This window comes from Ursus maritimus (assembly GCF_017311325.1).
Source record: "Ursus maritimus isolate PB19 chromosome X unlocalized genomic scaffold, ASM1731132v1 scaffold_X1, whole genome shotgun sequence".
NCBI classification, from domain to species: Eukaryota; Metazoa; Chordata; class Mammalia; order Carnivora; family Ursidae; genus Ursus; species Ursus maritimus.
This window is the reverse complement of record NW_024423319.1, coordinates 86,972,233-86,996,264: the sequence shown is the minus strand read 5'-3', so window position 1 is coordinate 86,996,264 and position 24,032 is coordinate 86,972,233. Positions and strand designations below refer to the sequence as shown.

The window sequence follows — 24,032 nt, the reverse complement described above, 5'->3', positions numbered from 1 at the left end:
CCCCCCCCCCCCCCCCGCTTGCACTCTCTCTTGTTCTCCCAAATAAATAAATAAGTCTTAAAAAGACATGGTAAGGAATACCTCTGACTTTTTCAAAGGGAAAGAGCTGGAAAGAAAGAGCCTACTGATATTGACCACTTCACATTTTCCAGCAGCGTGGTTTCCTATATTCAGACACATTCAGTCCTTAGCATGACCTGTGAGGCTGGCATTATTATTCCTGTTTTTTAGATTAAAAACTGGAGGCTCAGAGAGATTCAAGGGCTTGCTCAGTGTTACACAACCAGCTACGGCAGAGCGAGATCTAAAACCCAGTCCTGTTTCTATGTGCTACGTGTTTTTCATTAGTCACATGACTTCCTATAACATACAACAGCCTGTGTTAAAGGAGCATTCCCCAAGCACGCCAAATTTTAAAATTAAAATATATCTTTTTTCATTCTCTTGTAAAGAATACATGGATAAAAATCACCTGCAGCCTGTCTGTGCCCAAAGCCCTGAAACAGGACGATCTGAAAGCTTCTGGAACAAACGAAGCGCCCTCAAGGTCAGCTCCCCTGAACGATTGCTTAAGTGCTTTGGCCAAATGGTTCTTTCTTCTTAAGTACACACTGACAACCTCTTTTCTGAGAACGCACCAACCCAGCTCTTTGGAAAAGAGAGACAACATGACATAAACCAAGCATACCAATGTGTACCGTCATCTCGATCACCGAGAAGCAACGTCTAGGCTTACGCTATTCACGTCTTGCTCCCATATATGAAAAAGAAAGATTCCAAGCCTTCTTGGAAGCCCTTTGTTCTGCTTTCTCTAAGAGAGACAAAATATATAATAGAAAAACAAATGACAATCGCTTCTAAAATAAAGGGGACCTTACTGAAGCCTCAGGCCGTGGGATGATTTATCAAGCGTTCATGAGTTGCCATAGAAACCTTTCTCCAGATGATACTAGATTGAGATTGTTTCCAAGGCCTTTCAGAATATGTCTAAAGCCATAAAAATTGTGTCTTCATCATGGCTAATATGTAAATGATTACATTTTCCTAAAATGTCAGCAATCAGAATAAATCTTATTTCATAATCAAGCTTTTGTCTTTACCCTTTGTTGTTGGAACGGAGTGGGAGAACTTTTGTATGTTGTAATAAGGGTAGACAAATTTTGTTTTCACTTTACCTCAACGTGGAGGCCCATGAAAAAAAATGCAAACCCAGAAATTACAGCTTTGTCTTTCTCAGTTTTTTAAATGAACAATATAATACACAAACTTGTTACAGAAAACTAAACTTTTAATTCACCTGCCTTGAATCCTTTTGGAAATTCCATGGAATACGTATAAATAAGGGGATCAAGAGTGCACTTATCGTGGCGAGCACTGTGTAAGGTATAGAAGTGCTGAATCACTATATTGTACACCTGAAACTAACAGAACACCATACATTAATTATACTGGAATTCAAATCAATCAATCAATAGTAACTACTCTATAGTTATAGAATCTTCAATAATTTATGATAATTGAGATCCCAACACACATTATTATCAAGAACTTAATTCTCAGATGAAATTAAAAAAATTTTTTTAAGTAAACTCTAAGCCCAACCTGGGGCTTGAATTCACGACCCTGAGATCAAGAGTCACGTGCTCTGCAGACTGAGCGAGCCAGGCGCCCCAGAAATGTTTTATACTATTTATATCAGAAAATAGTAGCAGAAAACAAGGAGTTAAATTTACTTATCCTCAAACATTTAAAAGACTAGTGCTATGGAACCAATAGTTACTACTAGGAATCTTAGAATGATAAGAGCAGTTTTCCTGAGATAGAGCCAGTCATTAGGATAGAAACCGAATACTAAAAACAAAAAACAAAAAAAAGCCCCTGTTTTTTAAGTATAGAAGGTAATTGTAGGAAGCCATTATAGCTTCCTTGACTGTAATTTGAGGAGGAAATTGCTGTGATAGTAGCCCTCCTATGGAGTTTTAGAATCACAAACATTTTTTCAGGTAGAATATAAAATTGGAGAACTATCATTGCCCCTTTGGCTCGCCCACTCCCTAGATCCTAGTCTCTGGAAGAGCGAGGTGTTATAAATGCCTTGAAGAGGGTCAGAGGTCTGCTGCAGATTTCCTTGAATATTTCCCCATGTAAACATCTTTTTTCACAAAAAATGAGATGATGAATTTTAGGAATTCTGGAAGGAGAGGCTAAAATGTGGGCATGGCCAAGGAGAAGAAATCTGGGTGAGACGTAGTATGGAACTGGAAGAAATGAAGTTACAAAGGAGACGTTCATCTATGCCAACGTCTGGCCCTCGCCTCCATCTTCTGGGAGCCTAGTGAGGAGCCCGGCCCAGAAGCATTACTTTGTCCACCCCTGAAACGCTCCAGTGAACCAAAGATGAATGCAGTCAGCTACAGTGAACCAAAGACTAAGGTAGTCGCCAATGACCAGAGTGGAAGGAAAATGTCTCCAGGTTCAAGGACAAGGCAGAACATTCTATAGTAAAACTCTAGAGCTAATAGGCCACGGCCTCGCTCTATGACCTTAAGCAAGAGTTCTCCCTTTCTGGGCCTCGTTTTCCTCACCTGTGATTAAATGTGGCCCTTCCCATTCTGTGATTAATCTAAATGAGACAGGACAATGATTTTAAATAAGCTGAGATTTCATAACCCCAAAGCACCTAGTCCAGTCTCTCCTGCAGAGCATGAAATTTGGGTGACATCAGTAGGTGTTAGAAAAAAACATGTAACTTTTAGGGGCGCCTGGGTGGCTCAGTCAGTTAAGTGTCTGCCTTGGGCTCAGGTCATGGTCCCAGGGTCCTGGGATCGAGCCCCGCCTTGGACTCCCTGCTCAGCGGGAATCTGCTTCTCCCTCTGCCCTCTGCCCCTCCCCTTGCTCCTGCTCTCTCGTTCTCTCATAAATAAATACAATCTTAAGATAAAGCAAACACATGAGACTTTTGTGCTCATGGGGGACAAGCAAATGCTGATTTAAACAAAGCCGGTTAGTGCTCTCTTTGGTAGCACATATACTAAAATTGGAATGATACAGAGGAGATTAGCACGACACCGAGCAAGGATGACACATAAATTCGTAAACAAAACTGGTTAGGATAGGTGTGCTAAGGGTAGTTTTGGACAAAAGGTCATGAGGCCTGTGACTTACTCTGAAATGCAACAAAAAGTAAGACGAATTGATAGAGAGAGGGAGAGAGAGAACGAGAGAGATGGATAGTTAATTACAATGGAAAAAAGCAAAAATAGCAAAAATGTTAACTATAGAATCTACTTGGTTCGTGTGTGAGTGTTGACTGTATAATTCTCTGACAATTTTCATAATAAGAAAGTTCTGGAAAAAAAGTTAGACCAAGTGGTCAGAAGGTACAAACTTCCAGTTATAAAATACATAAGTCCCAGGGGCGCCTGGGTAGCGCAGTCGTTAAGCGTCTGCTTTCGGCTCAGGGCGTGATCCTGGCGTTCCGGGATTGAGTCCCACATCAGGCTCCTGGGCTGGGAGCCTGCTTCTTCCTCTCCCTCTCCCCTGCTGTGTTCCCTCTCTCGCTGGCTGTCTGTCACATAAATAAATAAAATCTTTAAAAAAAAATACATAAGTCCCAGGGATGTCATATACAACAGGGCGACTGTAGTTAATAATACCGTATGGATACTGAAATTTGCCAACAGAGTAGATCTTAAAAGTTCTCATCACAAGAAAAAAGCTTTGGGGCGCCTGGGTGGCACAGCGGTTAAGCGTCTGCCTTCGGCTCAGGGCGTGATCCCGGCATTACGGGATCGAGCCCCACATCAGGCTCCTCCGCTATGAGCCTGCTTCTTTCTCTCCCACTCCCCCTGCTTGTGTTCCCTCTCTCACTGGCTGTCTCTATCTCTGTCAAATAAATAAATAAAATCTTTAAAAAAAAAAAAAAAAAAAACAAGAAAAAAGCTTTCCTAACTACATGGGGTGGATGTTAACTAGACTTGTGGTGCAGTTCGCAATATATACAAATATTGAATCATTGGGTTGTACACCTGAAACTAATATGTTAATTCCATCTCAATGTTTTAAAAAACATTGTCCATAAAATCAAAATTATGGACTTGGTTATTTGCAATGTGAAATGTGTGGCTTTTCCTAGATTATATATATTTTTAATTACAAAATACTGGAGGTTTGCCCAGCTTAAAGATGGATGAAACACTGTTCAAGTACAAATGTTGAAATGTTGGCTGACCTTTGCTGTATCCACAGTGGTTGTTAGTCTTAAGCAGTCACGGTTGTTAGTAATGAGCTATGAAGCTGCTGTAAGAGAGAGTAAAACTAAACACGCACACGCCAAGTTAAACCAGTGTCCGTTCAGCTGAACTTGTCGGAGACTTTAATTAATGTACTGCATGTCTCCATCAGGAGACACTGTATATACTATTTCCATCATTTCTTCATGGCTAGAACTTTTTGGGGGACAGGGGATGGAAGCCATTTTCTAGAAGGGCAGAAATGTCTCCTTACTCAGGTAATAGCACTGTTCATTGAACTTACTTTGGGATAACATGGTGATAAAAGCCCTAGATGGCTGGCATTTCTTATGTGCTGAGGAGCCCGGGGGTGTTGGCAGGGGTTAGGTGGAGAAGGAGGGAAGTTTGCCAGCGGCGCTATTTCAGGACCTGAGAAATGGGGCACTAGCTCAAACAGGTGTTACGGGAGCAGTTGGGTGAGTCTCATGGTAACAGAGCTTAAGGCTCTGAGTTTCAGCCTCTGAGCTGTAAGCAGCAAAATAAAAAACAGGCCTTGCCGCGTTCAACACAGAGCAGTACATAATAATCAGGGTGCATCAATCACCTAGAACCGAGGAGAGGAATGGAACTTTCTGAGATAGGAGTTAAGAAATTGGCTTGGCCAAGGTTATGCAATTTCCTTGCTTCATACAAATTCTGAAGTCGAATGTTAAATCTGTCATTAAACTCTACTCAAAAATTAAATGGCGGTCAACGCCATTTATGAGACAATTCAACTTCCCGAGAAAAAGGCTGCCTTCAGAATCTCATTGCTTCTCTCATTGCCAAGGAAAAGCCATGGCACACCCAGATACAAGAAGTTTCGCCTGCCAGCTCACATGCTCCTGGTCTCTCTCTGGGCCCTCAGACCAGGAAGGATGGAAACATGGCGGCAAGTCAAGAGTGTGACCTTAACCAGAAATGGGCCATGCAGAAATGGGTGTGTGGGAAAATGTGACCTTTTAGGTCCTCACAACCACTTTCAAGAAGTCAAAGGGGTGGAAGGAGCAGTTCTGGCATTAAAACATTGACCTTGGTGTTACAGGCCAAGTAAGTTCTGAGTTGTTTGTTTTTAGATTTTATTTATTTATTTGACACAGAGAGAGAGCACAAGCAGGGGGAGCGGCAGGCAGTGGGAGAGGGAGAAGCAGACTCCCTGCTGAGTGGGGGGGCCTGATGCAGGGCTCGATCCCAGGACCCCGGGATCATGACCTGAGTGGAAGGCAGATGCTTAACTGACTGAGCCACCCAGGCGCCCGTTCTGGGTTTTTTGTTTGTTTGTTTTTTTAATCCAACCTGAAAGACTCATGTTAAGACCGTGAGTCACATCCCCGGAGTGTGTAGACCTAGACCCACACTGGAGCACACAGATGTGTGCTCAGTGTCCAGCTTTTGTGCATGCGCACGCCCGCGTGTGCTGAAACCGCACAGCACACGTGACCAGGAATCCTAGCTGGGGTTCCGGGCTGACACGGAGGCGGCAGGTGCACGAGCTGCCACTCACTGGGGATTGCGTGTCACTCTTCTTGCCCAAATAGGAAGACAACATACAGCTGCTATCCTCATGCGTACTTGTTTCCTCTTTTTATCGACTCTCCCTTGGAACATACCTTGTATCCAGAATTCCAAACAGGTAAGCGAGGAGTAATAAAGAAAAAGGCAGAGGTATGGCTCTCCTGGCATACACCATTAAGGTCAGTGTCCTGTGGGGAGTGTCAGTTGATCCGTGCTGGTGGGAGGGAATAAGGGCAAAGGGCAAAGCTGGTTTTCTTAGAAGCTGTTTCCCATCTTAGCCTTGGAGCTAACCCTCCCTGCTTTATCATTCCCAGCCCAAGGTCGGCTTCTCTGGCAGCAGCCTACATCTGAGGAGACAAAATACATCTTCCGTCACCAGGGAGAGTTAGTAATCCCGCCTAGGGTTCAGGAATTTGCCCTCCAAAAAAAAAGAAAAAAAAAGAAAGGAAGGAAGGAAGGAAGGAAAGAAGGAAAGAAAGAAGGAAAAAAGAAAGAGGAAAAGAAAAGAAGAGACAAACTCTTACGGGATATTTTTAAGAATTGTTCAACTATTTTAACTTTTATAAAAGACCCTGTTGAAACCTCAGTGTTTTAAAAATTCAATGATAGCAGCTTTCGTATCTTCTTTCAGTATATTTTCTCTTCTTCCATTTTACTAAAATTGTAATTATGTGGGTTTTTTTCCCTTTTAAAATAGAAAGCAGTGAGTCCACAGCCTTCCCCTACCGCCAGCATCCCACCATCAATATTTACTAGAAAGTTCCTTCCAGCATCTTGAAACAGGCTGTCCATTCTGTGACCATCTCAAACTAAAACTGAACTCCAAGCAAAGCCTGACAGCCCAAAAGTACTTTCCCAAAATGTGGCCTGTCTCACTCTGGCCTCTGCCTTCCTGAGTAAGAAAAAGTACTTGCTGATGTGGCTACAAAGAATTTTCTTTCACGTTCCTAGATGCCTGGTAAACTACTTCTACCTCACACCTCCGGAGTGCTACCCCTGGAAGTTACATTGCCTGGGCTTCTCAGTATGGATACTGAGGTTCTGGCAAGATCTTGCCTTTACTTTTCATTCCAAGTAGGGGACTGAAAATCTAAAAGCACTGGGGGACAAGGCTGAGTAGGCGAAGTGTAAAGTGGGCAGATGTAATATAAGAGGCAGGGCCAAGGGCTGTGGAGAGTTAAAGACTGTGTACCTTGAACAAAAATACTTAAAGCAAATTTTAAAGGCACCTGGGTGGCTCAGTCGCTTAAGCGTCTGCTTTCAGCTCAGGTCATGATCCCAGGGTCCTGGGATCGAGCCCCACATCAGGCTTCCTGCTCAGTGGAGAGTCCGCTTCTGTTTCTCCCTCTCCCTCTGCCCCTCCTCCCTCACTCATTCTCTCTCTCTCTCTCTCTCTCAAGCACACGCTCTCTCTGGCTCTCTAAAAATAAATAAATAAAAATCTACAAATAAAATCCATTAAAAATCTATAAAATTTTTTTAAAAATCTCAAATAAATCAATAAAAAATCTATACAAGTAAAAAAATCTGACTCTCTTTCAAATAAATAAATAAAAACCTATGTGAAAATCTGTAAAAAACTCAAATTTTAAAACACTGGAGAGCCATCCCCAAATTGTGGAAGACTTGGCCCGAGGGCTACCAGTTTAGAACCTCTGCTATAAGCTACTTCCTGGGCCTCGTCTCATTAATAAGGATGTGGTTTCAGCAGATGGCACCATTGTCCTGGGTCCTCACTGATACCTCAGCTCTTTGCCTAGCTTCAAAGATGGCGGCTCTCCCTGTTCCAAAGCAGGGCTCTTCATCAAACCACTAAGAAGATCCCTAGTTTTCATCATATTTACGATGTAAGGATAATTGACAAACCTGAAACTAATGAATGATCAAGTCCTATCCATTTTCCCAGGGTTTCTTTCTGGCTTATGACTTGGGCCCAGTCATCTACTTAGGAGTCAGCTCTAAAATCCGGGCTTCATCCTTGAGTTTTCCTGGTCCCTCAGCCCATCAATGCAGCGGATCAGAGATAGGTTGAAACCTCTTCAGGTCTGGCCAAAACCCAGCTTGCGGCTTGAAAAAAGACTTAACAAAAAGCCCAAATAAGCGGGCAGTGTTTGTGAAGACAAGGCCTCAAATAGAACTCAGATGAAATTACTTCCATGTTTATTAGATTCAATTCTTTTTAAGGAAAATTTTAGTCTAAACCTCAGTGAGAAATCCTGGATTCAATTGTCAGAGTTAGTATCAGAGGAGGACCCGCCACATAAAAATGAACACGGGTGCATGCAAAAATGTACAGAAAAACAAAATTATTTCTGGGGTGTCTGTAGCTGGGATCCAGTTTCCCCATTTATTTTAGGACATCTGCTCAGTTACCGCAAATCATAAACAAATTCAGGCACTTTTAGCCAGATTCCATGTTGAGCAGCGGGCCCCAAGCTTTGCCAATCCAATTGTCTTAATTCCTTTAGTTAAATTGCTTCGTATTACCCCAAAAAAGGAAATGTTAATCTTTCTACAAACTTAAACATCTCTCATATTCTGGGTCTGCTATTACTGAGCTGATCAAATTTATCCCCTCCTTCAAACCTCAATTTCCTAACCTGTAAAAGAGTATAAATACATTTATCCCCTGCCTCACTGAGTAGTTGTGAAAAGAAATTAAGGCAAAATATATAAGGTACCCAGCACATCGCCTATTGCATGGTAAATACCCAACAATATCTGACCAGGGAATGCGTGAGTCCAATATCTTCGGGAAGTATTTGGCTTTGACTTTAGAAGAATTAAGTCCCAACCCCTTGGTCTCTTAGGCAGTGTAGTCTTGGGCAAGGAACTTCTGAACTCCTCCTAATTCCAGTTTGTAAAACAGCGACGATACCTTGCAGGCAGAGTTGATGCAAAGATTACGTGTGCAAAATTACTTGCATATCCTGGGCCTGCTATTGCTATCTGGTGATAGGCAGAATGGGCTTGGAAATTAATTACGCCTCTATTTCTCCTTCCCTTCCATTGCTCTACAAACACTGACTGACAACTTAAGGCTTTTTATAGCATCTCATCAACTTTTGATTCAATATAGATGATTTATCTATAGACCATGTCTTATAATATTAGCATAACCTCCTAGGTTTTAATATTTCTTCAAATTGTGCAGCACGCACACAAAAAATGACCCGGTCTTCCACGACCTCCTTTTCAACCTGTAACAAAGCAATCAGATAAATTCTATCAGGAGCTGGATGAAGGCCCACTGACCACAGCAGAGAAGAGGGAAAGTGATTTTTCTTTCTCCGATGATAACATTTTTATCATGGACCTAGTGCAATCTATGCAGTATCTTTTGATTAATCATCACCAGAAATAATACTTGAACATCTCTTGGCTAATATTAAGACGATTGTATTTGACAGATCCCTTCATGCAATTCAATGAACAATGCCTTTGAACTTTAGGGTATAGTTTCCCACTGTTCAAAATGGCTATTTCATATCTTTTTTTTTTTAAGATTATTTATTTATTTATTTATTTATTTATTTATTTATTTATTTATTTATGTGACAGAGAGAGACAGCGAGAGAGGGAACACAAGCAGGGGGAGTGGGAGAGGGAGAAGCAGGCTTCCCGCTGAGCAGGGAGCCCGAAGCGGGGCTCGATCCCAGGACCCCGGGATCATGACCTGAGCTGAAGGCAGACACCTAATGACTGAGCCACCCAGGCGCCCCTATTTCATACCTTTTCTTAAACTTCCTACGTGACACCACCCACCCCAGCCCTTTTTGTAGCTGATGACTCGGCTTCATTTTTTATTGAACTCATTCATCTTCTCACAATAAATACACAGGCACCTTCGTCTGTGCCTGTACGCGCTTCTTCACCGCTTATGACTGGATCCTATTCCCTCCAGGGTTTGGTCTGCTGCTCTTGTACTTGTCCCACTCCCTCTGGCCTGGGTCACAGTCATTACCGCACAGACCTGCTCTGGCATTTCCCATCTTCAAAACACCTGTGACCCAACATCTACTTTTGCCTATAACCCCTCCCCTCTGCACCCCTTCATAGCTCTCCTTTGAAGAGTTCTCTACACCCATTGCCTCTATTTCCCCACCTGCCTCCGGTCCGGTCTTCAGCCCTACCATTCCTCCTAGACTGCTCTTGTCAAGGCCACCAGTGATGTTCACATTGCCAAATCCAGTCGGTCAAGTCTCTGTCCTTAAATTACCTGTTCTCTTAGCAGCTTTTGATCCCGTCCTTCTTGACCCACTGTCTTCACTCTGTGTCTGGGCCACACTTCCTTGGGTCTCTTCCTCTCTAACTCACTGCTCCTTCTCAGATCTCTTGCTGGATCCTTCTCTTCACAGCCTCTAAATGTTGGAGACCCCCAGGACTCAGTTCTTGGGCCTCTTTTTTTTTTTTTTCTTTAAAGCATTTCCAGGTAGGGGCGCCTGGGTGGCTCAGTCTGTTAAGTGTCTGCCTTCGGCTCAGGTCATGATCCCGGGGCCCTGGGATCGAGCCCCACATCGGGCTCCCTGCTCCGCGGAGAGTCTGCTTCTCCCTCTCCTCGCCGTTCGTACTCTTGCCCTCTCTCTATCTCTCTCTCTCTCAAATAAATAAATAAAAGCTTAAAAAAAAAAGCGTTCCTGGGTGCTCTCACCTAATCCCATAGCCTTGAAGCTTCGAGCTTGATATATAAATTGCTTACTTCATAGTGCCTTCAGCTATTTCGTAATCATCTCAAACTTAACATATCCCAAACAGAGCTCTTGAGTCCCCTCCCCCAAACCGGTTCTTTTCCAGTCTTTTCCATGGCAGTAGTGGTACCGCAATGCCTCTAGCTGCTCAGGCCAAAAATTCAGGAATCGTGCTCGACTCCTTTTTTCCCTAACCACCCGCACCCTCCGATCACTACATCAGTGGATCAATTCTACCTGAATACAACGGTTTCTTAGCACCCCTCCCACTACCACCTTAGTGTAAGATGACACCATGTCTGCTCTGGACTATTGCAATAGCCTTGCAACTGCTTCCACTCCTGCTTCTCTGATTTCCCAATTTACGAAGCACAGAATGTCTTTTAAAACGACATCAGATTCATGACACCTCCCTGTTTTGAATCTGCCAGTGACTTACATGGCAAAGAGGTGATCCCACCATTACTTCGCTGACAAGGCCCCGTAGGACCTCATCTTTGCCTACCTACCTTGTCTTACTGTCCCTTGCTCATGCCACTCCAGCCATATTGATCTTCTTTCTGTTTTTTGAACATGTCAGACTTGTACCTAACGTAGGGGCTTTGCGCCAATATCTCCCATAATATTCTTCCCTCTGATATTTACATGTTCAACCTCGTGTAGCTCAGCTTCTACTTCATCTCTAAGGAAGAGGCATTCCTCGACTCTGCTCCATCACCCCCTCTATTTTATTTTTCACGGACTACTTATCACTGGCTGTACTTTGTAGGTTGGTAGTTAGGTAGGTGGGTAGGTTTTTATTTGGTTGATTCATTGGTTATTTATTGTGTGACCATTCTCACCAGATTATAAGCTGTGAGGACAGGGATCTTACTTCTTTTGGTTCCTGTTTTACACCCAGCACCTGGGAGAATACCTGGCATGTAGGTCTCCTCAATAAATAATGGTTGCCGGCAGGAAAAAACTAAGACAAGTCAATGAGTTCATCTGTGAAGGATGAAGAAGGGCTCATTTTACAAAGAACTTACTCTGGTGGCTTCATCAGAATGCATCTCTACACAAAAACTCATCTACCACAGGGGCGCCTGGGGGCTCAGTTGGTTAAGCGGCTGCCTTTGGTTCAGGTCGTGATCCCAGGGTCCTGGGATCAAGCCCCACATCAGGCTCCCCGCTCAGCAGGGAGTCGGCTTCTCCCTCTACCTTCTGCCTCTCCCCCCACCTCACTTGTGTTCTCTCCCTCTCTCTTTCAAAGGAACAAATAAAACCTTAAAAAACCTGATGAATCACAAAACTTATTTTAATGTCGATGTGACCATTTGATCGCAAGTGTCCTTTAAAATTTTCAACCCCACCCAAATTTTCTGTACCAAATATCTTTTAAATTACAAATTTAATACAAAATTTTTGCAAGGGAAAAAATGCCAATATGGAAATGGAGTCTTCTACCCGGACACGGAATCAAACAGGTCCCCATATATTGACAATACAGTGTCCGCTCCACAGCCTGTCTGCCCCACATCTAAAGTCTATAGAGTTTCCTTTAATCAGTAATGCCATCTGGGCACTGGTCGGAAAGTCAAACTGTTTCCTCTGCCAAAGGTCAACTGAGCATCTGATATTTTAAAGAGGTATATTTAAGGCCTCTGTTAATTATTAATTACTCTGGAGCATCTAAATCCTATGCTTGCACCATTAGATGGTGGAACAGAAAGATACCTGGTCTATGTTGTACTAGTTACTTATAGAAATTTCATATATATTAAATCAGTTTTAATATTATGCTGTAGCTGAAATATTTGTGTGTGTGTGTGTGCGTGCGTGTGTGTGTGTATGTTTCTGTACGTTAAACAAACTCTCTGTACTCAAGCTTAGCCCCAAATTGTGCTATCAGTCAGCATTACAAGTTGAAAGGTGAAATCACTTCTAATGGAAGAGGCCAATTTTATCTGGGGAAAGCCGTTGTCATCCGGATCTGGGGATCCTGTAATCCCGGACAAATACCTCTTAAACAAAGGAGCAAATGGAACTGAGAATGCCAATGTCACCACCTATACTCACGGCAGCAAAAAATACCTTTACAAGCCTGTGGTAGAGGCGTCTGGGTGACTCAGTCGGTTAAGCATCTGCCTTCGGCTCAGGTCATGATCCTGGGGTCCTGAGATCGAGCCCCACATTGGGCTCTCTGCTCAGTGGGGAGCCTGTTTCCCCCTCTCCTCCCCGATCATGCTCTTTTGCTCTGTCTCTCTCTCTCTCTCTCAAATAAATAAATAAAGTCTTAAAAACAAAATAAAATAAAATAAAATAAAATAAAATAAAAGCCTTTAGTAACAGCATTATAAATCCGGAAAGTTATGTTGCCATGTCATGTTCTTCTCTGCCCCTTTGTCCCTCTGGATTTCTGTTTGATTCCGCTACTCTTTACTTCTAGGGTTCCTTTCCTCTGTATATATCTTTGTGACGGTCTCCACGTTCATCCTTAGCTCTGCGTCGTCCATCTGTATCCCATACCTCCCCAATCCCTTCTGTCTCTCCTAACAAATCCAAACACAAAGCCAATATTTATTTATTTTCCCATATGTTGACGTGGCCAAAAGTGTACAGAGATTTGGATGTCACCTTAGTACAGGTGAGTTTTGAAACCGCTGAGCTCCCCCGGAGTTTTGTAAAAGGTGTCGAATCACAATACAAAGTTTACATAGAATAAAACCACGAGGAAAACATGTTCAAGGAAGTTTCCTTATTGTATTAGGCCATTTTAATTACAGTATCAGAATCACCCACCGTGTGGCTAATGGCCATACCCCGGGTGGGAGATCTGTGCACTAAAAGTGGTTGAGAGGCTCACATGCATTAGAAGGGCATCATGGTCCTCCCGACGGAGCATTTCAACGTCTTGGTGAAAGTGTTTCTAATATTAGTTGCCTATCAGTTCAGAAGCAGAAACAGAAATACCAGCTCATTCAAAAAGAAGAGTGGATTCCACCCCATATTGTAACCACAAGTCAAGAAAAAGATTGAACTGGGGTGCCTGGGTGGCTCAGTCAGTTTTAAGTGTCTGCCTTTGGCTCAGATCACGACCCCGGGGTCCTGGGCTCAAGCCCCGAATCAGGCTCCCTGCTCAGCTTCTCCCTCTCCCTCTGCTGCTCCCCCTGCCTGTGCTCTCTCTCTGTCATATAAGTAAATAAATAAATACAATCTTTAAAAAAATTGAACTAAAAGTAGCCCTCCCAGAAAATATAATTGAATAACAGACCTAAGAAGAATGTTCAACTTGGCTAGTAATTAACAATGAAAAACAACCATTTTCATCTCTCAGTGTGAGAAACAGAAATACCAATTTTGCTCTCAATTTGAGCAAGATTGAAAAAAAAGATGATATTAAATGCCACCAACAACGTGATGGAACAAGTCTGGCTGAAATAATCATTGGTTAAACAGCTGAGAAAAATAATTTGGCAATATCTGTCAAAAACCTGAAACCGCCCCTTTCTTTAAATCAGAAACGATTACTCTATGATTCAACTCTAAGAAATATTACCACATATGGAAAAATGATTATTCCTCAAGATCTTCAGTGTCGTGTCATTTATAATAGCACACATGTAATACAGAATGTCCAATAATCTGGTATTGGTTAAGTAAGCTATGGCACACCTATTTGATAGTAATTAAATTATGTTCAGAAAGACTGCACTATTGTGAAAGATGCTTACGTTTTAATAGCAGGTGAAAGATATAAACCTGTGTCTGTAATATGACCATCAATATAAGTGTGTAATAGAGGTGTGCGTGCACACACACACACTCAGAGAAAACAAATGCACACAAAAGGCTGGGAGAAAATATACCCAACTACTAGGAGTGGTTGTTTTGTTTACGTAGGTTCAATGCCCAGTATGGAGCCCAATGTGGGGCTCAAACTCATGACCCTGAGATCAAGACCTGAGCTGAAATCAAGAGTCAGACATTCAACCAAGTGAGCCACCCAGGCGCCCCAAGAGTGGTTGTTTGGGGTGGTAGGACTTCAAAATGAAATTATAAAGATAATTCATCCAGAATTAGTGTAAAAAATAATTTATTTAGTCATGAGCTCATGTAAGTAGTTTTATTTACCAGACTATTTCCAGGATTCGTGTTATAAATGATTGACTTTTGTTATAAATTTAAACTTTTTAGAGATCTAAAATAAAGCAGAGTCACATAATTGCATAAACTTTCTATAAATCACAGTCTATCTTCCTTCCTATTGCCACTCTAACCCTCCGGATTTCAGAAAAAAAATTCTATGCAAGCACATTGATAAAAGTGCTCTTGCAATGGTCAACTGTATATCAAACCAAATAAAAATAAAGTCAACTACATGATACTTTATGAAATTTACTTCGATTACAACTTAATGATCGGATTGGGGAAGGTAGAGAAGGATGCGCATTATTTTCTCAAAACTTGGGAGCTGTTTCCCTTAATTGCTTTTTCTTTCAACACCACCAATATATCCTTATTAGATTGCCCTGTGAAATTTGGAATTTTTTTTTTAAAGATTTTATTTATTTATTTAACAGAGATAGAGACAGCCAGCGAGAGAGGGAACACAAGCAGGGGGAGTGGGAGAGGAAGAAGCAGGCTCATAGCGGAGGAGCCTGATGTGGGGCTTGAACCCAGAATGCCGGGATCACGCCCTGAGCCGAAGGCAGACGCTTAACCGCTGTGCCACCCAGGCGCCCCGAAATTTGGAACTTAATAACATTATTTATATTGTGCTTTCTAAATTGATGAATACAATGTAATTATTGTTCACCAATTAAGGGATTGAATTTGGCATCACGATCTATAACTCCAGGCTCATGGGCCACCTAAAATGCCCCAAAATTCATGGGAAAGCTGCAGAAAGGAAAATACTTACTATACATTAAATGTAACACCTAAATGCACACACATATATTTTCAAGTAAATATACACATTATATATATATATATATATATATATATATATATATATGATCACATATGTATATAATGTGTATATATATAATGTATATACTTAAATATACACATAAGTATTTTCTTTGGTAGAAGTTTTCATGTGAATGTTGGGGCATTTTGTCCAAAGGATCTGTTCCAGTCCCAACCATCTGGGAAAAGCATGTGGGAAAAACAGGCAGCTCAGCTGGTCAGGTCAGGCACCTTTACCCCATCCTTTTACTACAACTAGAGGTCCCTCCTGTCTCCTTCCAGTCTCCTTGATTACTACAGTCAACTTCTCCTCTTTCCAGAAGGCAATACAAAATAACTACTTTCTAGGAGTACCCACGCTATGCGGTATCCAGAAAAAAATCACAAAAGATCACATTTTAAAATTTTAAGGTGATTCTCAAAAGGTTAAATACAGAGCTACCATATAACCCAATCAGTTCCACTCCTAGGCACATACCCAAGAGAAATGAAAACATACGACCACACGAAAACTTGTACACGAATGTTCATAGTAGCATAATTCACAATAGCTCAAAAGTGGAAACAACCCAAATGTCCATCAACTAATGAACAGATAAACAAAATGTGCTCTATCCATATGATGGAATATTATTTTGCCATAAAAAGGAATGAAATACTGACGACTGCTACAACATGGATGAACCTTGAAAACATTATGCTGATTGAGATGAAAGGATAAAGAAGAAGTGGTGAGCACGCAAACACACATGCACACACACACACACACACACACAGGAATATTACTAGCCACCAAAAAAGGATGAAATCTTACCATTTGCAAAGATGTGGATGGAACAAGAGGGTGTTAGTTACGCCAAATGAAATAAGTCAATCAGAGAAAGACAATGATCAGATGGTTTCACTCATATGTGGAATATAAGGAATAGTGCAGAGGACAATAGGGGAAGGGAGGGAAAACTGAATGGGAAGTCATCAGAGAGGGAGACAAACCATAAGAGACTCTTAACTTGGAAAACAAACTGAGGGTTGCTGGAGGGGAGGTGGGCGGGGGGATGGGGTAACTGGGTGATGGGCATTAAGGAGGGCATGTGATATAATGAGCCCTGGGTGTTACATGCAACTGATGAATAACTGAACTCTACATCTGAAATTAAAGTACACCATATGTTAGTTAATTGAATTTAGAAAAAATAAGATATTGAAAAAAGAAAGAAAATATGCTGATTGAAAAAAAGCCAGACACAAAAGGTCATGTATGGTAAAATTCCATTTATATGAAATGTCCAGAACAGGCAAATACCTAGAGACAGAAAGTATATTAGTAGTAGTCAGGGGTTGGAGTAGGGGCATTTTGATGGTGGTGGTATGGCTTTGGGAAATAGTGAATGACTGCTAATGGGTGTGGAGTTTTCTTTCAGGGAGACCAAAATGTTCAAAAGTTGCATTGGAGTTATGATTACACAACCCTGTGAATATGTTAAAAACCATTAAATTGTATAATTTAAATGAATGAATTGTATGGTATGTGAGTTATAGATGTGTGTGTGGGGGTGTGTGTGTATACACAAATAGTATATCTCAATACAGCTGTTATTTAAAAAAATTTAAAATGATATATTAATAATGAAGCAACAGAAAGAGAAATTAAGAAAGCAATCCCATTTACAATTGCACCAAAAATAATAAAATATCTAAAAATAAACTTAACCAAAGAGGTGAAGGAACTGTACTTTGAAAGCTACAAAACACAGATGAAAGAAACTGAAGATGACGCAAACAAATGGAAAGATATCCCATGCTCATGGATTGGAAGAACAAATATTGTTAGAATGTCCATATTACCCAAAGCAATCTACACATTTAATGTAATCCCTATCAAAATACCAAAAGCATTTTTCACAGAGCTAGAACAAATAATCCTGAAATGTATATGGAATCACAAAAGACCCCAAATAGCCAAAACACTCTTGAAAAAATAAAAACAAAGCTGGAGGTATCACAGTTCCAGATTTCAAGTTATATTACAAAGCTGTAGTAATCAAACAGTACAGTACTGGCACAAAAATAGATACATAGATTGATCAATGGAACAGGATAGAGAGCCCAGAAGCAAACCCACAATTATATGGTCAATTAATCTTCAACAAAGGAAGAAAGAATATACAATGGGGAGAAGACAGTCTCTTCAACAAATGAACAAATGGTGTTGGGAAAACTGGACAACAACATGGAAAAGAATGAAACTTGGCCACTTTCCTAAACCACACACAAAAATAAACTCAATTAAAGACCTAAATGTGAGACCTGAAACCATAAAAATCCTAGAAGAGAATACACACAGTAACTTCTCTGACATTGGCTGTAGCCACATTTTTCTAATTATGTCTCCTGGGTCAAGGGAAACAAAAGCAAAAATAAACTATTGGGACTTCATCATACTAAGCTTCTGCACAGAGAAGGAAACAATCAACAAAACTAAAAGGCAACCTACTGAGTGGGAGAAGATATTTGCAATGGACAGATCCGATAATGGGCTAGTATCCAAAATCTATAAAGAACTGATACAATTCAACACCCAAAAACCAAATAATCCAATTCAAAAATGGGCAGAAGACATGGGCAGACATTTTTCCAAAGAAGACATCTGGATGGCCAACAGACACATGAGAAGATGTTCCTCATCACTTCCAATCAGGGAAATGCAAATCAAAACCACAATGAGATATCACCTCACACCTGTCAGAATGGCTAAAATCAAAAACACAAGAAAAAACAAATATTGGTGGGAATGTGGAGAAAAAGGAACCCTCTTGCCCTTTTGGTGGGAATGCAAACTGGTGTAGTCACTCTGGAAAACAGTATGGAGGTTCCTCAGAAAGTTAAAAATAGAACTACCCTACAATCTGGTAATTGCACCACTGGATATCTACCCCCAAAATACAAAAACACTAATTCAAAGGGATACATGCACCCCCATGTTTACTACAACATCATTTACAGAGACCAAATTATGGAAGCAGCCCAGGTGTCCATCGATAGATGAATGGGTAAAGAAGATGTGAGATAGAAAAATATATATATATATAATGGAATATTATTCAGCCATAGAAAGAATGAAATCTTGCCATTTGCAATGACATGGATGAAGCTAGAGAGTATAATGCTAAGTGAAATAAGTCAGAGAAAGACAAAGACCATATAATTTCACTCATATGTGGAATTTAACAAAACAAATGAACAAAGGAATAGCGAGAGAGAGAGAGAGAGAAACCAAGACTCCTAATTATAGAGAACACGCTGATGGTTACCAGAGGGGAGGTGGGTGGGGGGATGGGTGACATAGGGGATGGGAATTAAGAAGCGCACTTGTCCTGACGAGCACTGGGTGATGTATGGAATTGATGAATCCCTCTATTGTTCACCTGAAACTAATAGAAAGAACACCGTATGTTAACTCTCCCGGGATTCAAATAAAAAAGTGACCAAAAAAATTTTAAGATGAAACTTCGGAACCCAACAAGATTATCATTATTATTATCATTACTTTTTAAAGTTATTTTGAGGCTTTAATCAAAGATGTTGCGGCAGGTGTCATGGATGCCCCACCCACGTACCCTCCTCATCCGCTCCTACTTGAGCCAGTGACTGACTCCGCCCCAGGTATGTTTCTGGCCACAGGCGCCCCCTAGCCCGTTAAGAGCCCCAGCTGCCTCACACCTCAGTGGGGATACCTGCAGAGTAGCCTACAACTGTCTCTCCAAGGTTCCCGGCAGGATCGAGCTCTGGTCACCCACAGGGGAAACAGGCTTAAAAGCCACCCTTTCCCGACTTCTGCTGGTGTTTGCAGGGATCACTTCCCAAACACATGACTTGCACTCACATTCTGTCTCAGGGTCGGCTTCTAGGGGAACCCAAGCCACGATACACATTACTCTTTCTTCCCTTCTCAACTGATATTCATATCTTGCCCCACTAGAAAGTTCTGCAAAGATAACTGGTCCAAGTCACTAAAAGAAAATTTCTGTGGTTATGTTTAGCCAACATAGACAGATGGCTTTAGAACTTAGATCTTGTTGACTTGTGTTCACAAATAATGCTGATTTTTCCCTAAATTGCCATAATAGCTGTGGCCCATCTTAAGTAGGGAGAGTTTTTCCTCTGCAGTTCAGGTGTTTTTTTTTTAAAGATTTTATTTCTTTGAGAGAGAGAGCGCACGAGCATGAGTGGGGGAGGGGCAGAGGGAGAAGGAGAAGACGACTCCCTGCCCAGGAAGGAGGTCGATGCAGGACTCGATCCCAGGACTCTGAGATCACAACCTGAGCCGAAGGCAGACGCTTAACCGACTGAGGTACTCAGGCGCCCCTGGGGTTCAGTTTACATGATGGCCTTGCTCAGCGGAACAGAAAAGCAGACGCCATGGAAATGCTTCCATAAAAGTATCACAAACTTAAAATTGGGAAACTTTATTGGGACTCCTAGGTATTAACTTTTTGCTGAAAGTTCGGTGAGAATAGTCAGGTCTTTTCTGAGAACAATGAGCCACACGCATTAGCAACAAATTGCCAACCAGCAAACAAAAACTTCATGGTGAGCGTAACAGTATATGACCGGCTCATTTTCGGTATTCTATTTTTCAATGTATGCCACCCTTCTACTTTCTATTTTAAAAGGCTTCCCTGATCTGAAACCCTTGGAACCAAAAGCATTTCAGAACTTCAATTATTTTCAGATCTTAGAAGGACAACCCAGTACAGAGGCATATATTATGGGACAGCCTTAGTGACAGCTGGGACAACAGCCTTGAAATCACCTGATTATGTCTGCAGTCAAACATATGACTAATAGCAAACATGACACATCAGTTCAGGTCAGGTTTTGCTGAAAGCTCTAGAAAACAGTTTCAATTTTCAGAGTTCTGGGCATTTGGGCAGCACAGATAAGGGACTGTGGTCTGAAGCATGGTAGACTCGAGACATGGCTGCCATCAGATAAGTGCTGAGGACCCGGATGTCAAAAATGGGACAAGAAAACTCAGGGCAAGTGAAGACACTCCCTTCACCAAAGAGATAATTTCCTGTAACTAGGTGGTTTAATAATTTCATGATGGGTTGAATAGGCACCCATCATAAAAACTGTATGAAAGTAATTCCAAAGGGGGGGCAACACAGAAATGGACAAATGCAATTTAAAACCAAAGTTGTTTGTGTAGTTCTTAAGGAAAGAGTCAATAAGCAAATTAATATTGACTGTGAATCCGTGAGGCAGAGGCACCAACCTAAGTGGTGTGGAAGACAGAGTGCCTGCCCTCCTGGGGCTTATAGCCAGGAGGACAGAAAAGGAGTAAAACCAGAAGCCATGGGAGAGTAGAACTGGGGAGTACAGTGTAGTTTGCACAAGGCTGTCTGATACAGAGATCTAAAAAAATGAGGTGTTTTTTAACATTTTGTTTTTTTGAGAGAGAGAGAGTGTGCAGAGAGAGAGAGAGTGCGCCCGAGCGGGGGTTGGGGGCAAGGGGCAGAGGGAGAAGCAGACTCCCTGCTGAGCAGAGAGCCCGACATGGGGCTCGATCTCAGGACCCTAAGATCATGACCTGAACCAAAGGCAGACGATTAACTGACTGAGCCACCCAGGCAGCCCCAAAAATGAATTTTAAAGTAAGTTCTGAAAGATGGTCAAGCGTCAGCAAAGCGGCAGGTGGGGTGGAGAAGAGCCGGAAAGAGATTCCATGTGGAGAAGATCAAGTACAAAGGCCAGAGCCTGAGGCGGATTATTCGAGGACTTGACTGTGGGCTGGTGTGGCTGCAGAGCCAAGAGACTGGTGGCCGGTGACGTTTCTGACGTAGGCAGGGGTCAGGCCTCCAATGCGTCTGGGCCACAGTCATCATTCTGGACTTAATCCTGGGGTTAATGGAAGCCACTAAGGGTCTGAAGAGGAGGAGTAACCTCATGAGACTTATATTTTATAAAGACTGCCCTGCTGGGAGAACAGTCTGGAAGGATATATGCCAAGCTATTAATAGGGGTCACCTCAGGAGGGTTAGGATGGGGTCAAGGCCAAAGGATAATTAGCTTTGTCTTTGAATGACTTCATTTGCTTCGCTTCCGGCAATGAACAGTCTTTGTGGCTTAAAAATATCAAAAGTTGAATTTTTTCCACATTAAAACCAAATTATTCTTCCTTTAGTGTAAGAATGGATTGGGTCCATATGCCCTGAAGACCTGATGCTAAGTGAAATAAGCCAGACATAAAAGGACAAATACCATATGATTCTATTCATATGAAGTTCCCCAAGTAGTCAAATTCGGGGGGAGGGGTGCAGAAAGCAGAATGGGGGTTGCCAGGGGCCGAGAAGAGCAAGGAAAGGGGAATCCACGTTCAATGGGGACAGGACGTCAGTTAAGGATGATGACAAAATTCTGGGGATGGATGGTAGTGATGGTTGCTTGGCAGTGTGGGTCTCCTTAATGCGGCTGAATTGTACCCTTAAGAATGGTTCAAACGGTGCATTTTATGTCGTCTAGATTTTATCACGATAAAAAAGGAAAAAAAAAACCAGCGGAGCAGAGAGGACTGGACCGAATGTCAGGATGGGAAATGAGCAGACTCGGGGAACAAACAATGGTCCACGTGAGGAGCGCCAGACCAGGAGGGGGTGGGGAGACGGTCAGGCGGACCGGTCTGGGCTACATTTTGAAACTGGAACTGCCAGGGCTTTAGAAGTAATAAGGGGGAGAAGAGAAGAAAATAGCTAGTAGCTAGTATCCAAAGGTAGACCCTGAAACGGCGGAGTTGGTGCCACTAGTTTATTTGGGAAGCGATCTCAAGAAGCCCTGCAGGCTCCGGAGAGGTGAGACAAGGAAGGGAACGTAGGCAATAGGGGTGTCGTATGTACTATGGAGCAGGCTGCCACTGTGGGCAACTGGGGCTCCATCCCACTGGAGGGGGGCTCTGGGAGACCCCGTAGAACATGCCTCTGTGGTTCCAACGGACAGGTGAGGAATCTAGGTTCGTTAGCGTGTCAGTCCTAGGCTGTTCCTGGGGGCATTACCCCCAGAACACTGCTGGCCTGTCCTGGGTGGGAGCTGGGGGTGGGGGGGGCTCCAGTGGCCAGAGGAAGGCCCCAGGGAAAGACTGCAGCAGTCAGAAGTCCTAGGTCCCTTGGGGCGCCTGGGCGGCACAGTGGTTAAGCGTCTGCCTTCGGCTCAGGGCGTGATCCCGGCGTTATGGGATCGAGCCCCACATCGGGCTCCTCCGCTGGGAGCCTGCTTCTTTCTCTCCCACTCCCCCTGCTTGTGTTCCCTCTCTCGCTGTCTGTCTCTATCTCTGTCGAATAAATAAATAAAATCTTAAAAAAAAAAAAAAAAAGAAGTCCTAGGTCCCTGTATATGGGAATGGGCGCTGAGGGGCGATGGGGAGATCCGCACAGCGTCTGTCACAAAAGGCAAGGGGCTTGTCTCAAAAACTGGTCTGAAGGTGGTTCTGTTTCCCAAAACAGGGAACACTGGAGGCGAAGCAAGTGGGAGCGGATCAAGGAGACTGAAGGAGCAGCCAGACAGGTGGGAGGGAAGCAGGACCTTGGAATGGAGGGGATAAAAAGATGTGACGCCGGGGCACCTGGGTGGTTCAGTCTGTGAAGCCTCTGCCTTTGGCTCAGGTCATGATCTCAGGGTCCTGGGATGGAGCCCCGCATGGGGGCTCCCTGCTCGGTGGGGAGTCTGCTTCTCCCTCTCTCTCTGCTGCTCCACCTCTTCGTGCTTGTTCTCTCTCTCTCTCAAATAAATAAATAAAATCTTAAAAAAAAAAGAAGTGATGTCTTCAAATGTCCAGTTAATACATAGCACGAGAAGCTGGAAAATCTTTCCTTCGATTGTAGGAACTATTATGGAAAACACTATTAGTTGAATAAGAGTTTATAGGGACCAAATACCCCATATCACTCTGTACCACAAAGCTCAGATGCCAAAGATACAGCAAACAATATTCAATCAGACAAATAACAGTGTGAGAGAAATAGAAGCTCTCAACTTGTGTTTCTGTTACTCATCTCTTTCTGACTTTCCACTTAATGTAAAATTACACGGATCGATATACTGTACATATCACCTTATAGGAAGCATGGATTTGTTGAGATAGAAAAATCTAATATTGCCTTTCTCATGTGTATGAGAATTACATGCGACCAAGGTCCCTGAGAAATACCAGGCAGATATTATTACTACACTCTGCATATGTATTTTTTGCTTGTTCTTCACCCATAGCTGCAATTATTTTAGCAGCGAGATTGAGTAAGTTCTCACTTGGCAAATTATTTGCAGATGTCCCTTCTCATCATCGCTGAAGTCTTCACTGTATCTGAAAAGTATTAAAAACTGATGCCAATGGGACACCTGGGTGGCTCAGATGGTTAAGCATCTGCCTTCGGCCCAGGTCAAGATCCCAGGGTCCTGGGATCGAGCCCTGCATGGGACTCCCTGCATGCGGGGCTCCCTGCTCAGTGGGGAGCCTGCTTCTCCCTCTCCTTCTACTGCTCCCCCTGCTTGTACTCTCCCACTCTCTCTGTCAAATAAATAAATAAAATCTTAAAAAAAAAAAAACCTGATG

General features: G+C 42.5%; 1 protein-coding gene and 1 non-coding gene across 2 annotated transcripts in view; one reads left to right on the top strand and one right to left on the bottom strand.

Annotated features, from left to right (window-relative positions):
* Positions 1-24,032, bottom strand: part of MAOB (monoamine oxidase B) — a 139,421-nt gene that overhangs the window by 99,859 nt on the left and 15,530 nt on the right. The gene's annotated exons all lie outside the window — the stretch shown is intronic.
* On the top strand, positions 3,008-3,109 carry LOC121103823. Its single transcript, XR_005836115.1, has one exon. It is a non-coding gene; the product is annotated as a U6 spliceosomal RNA (small nuclear RNA).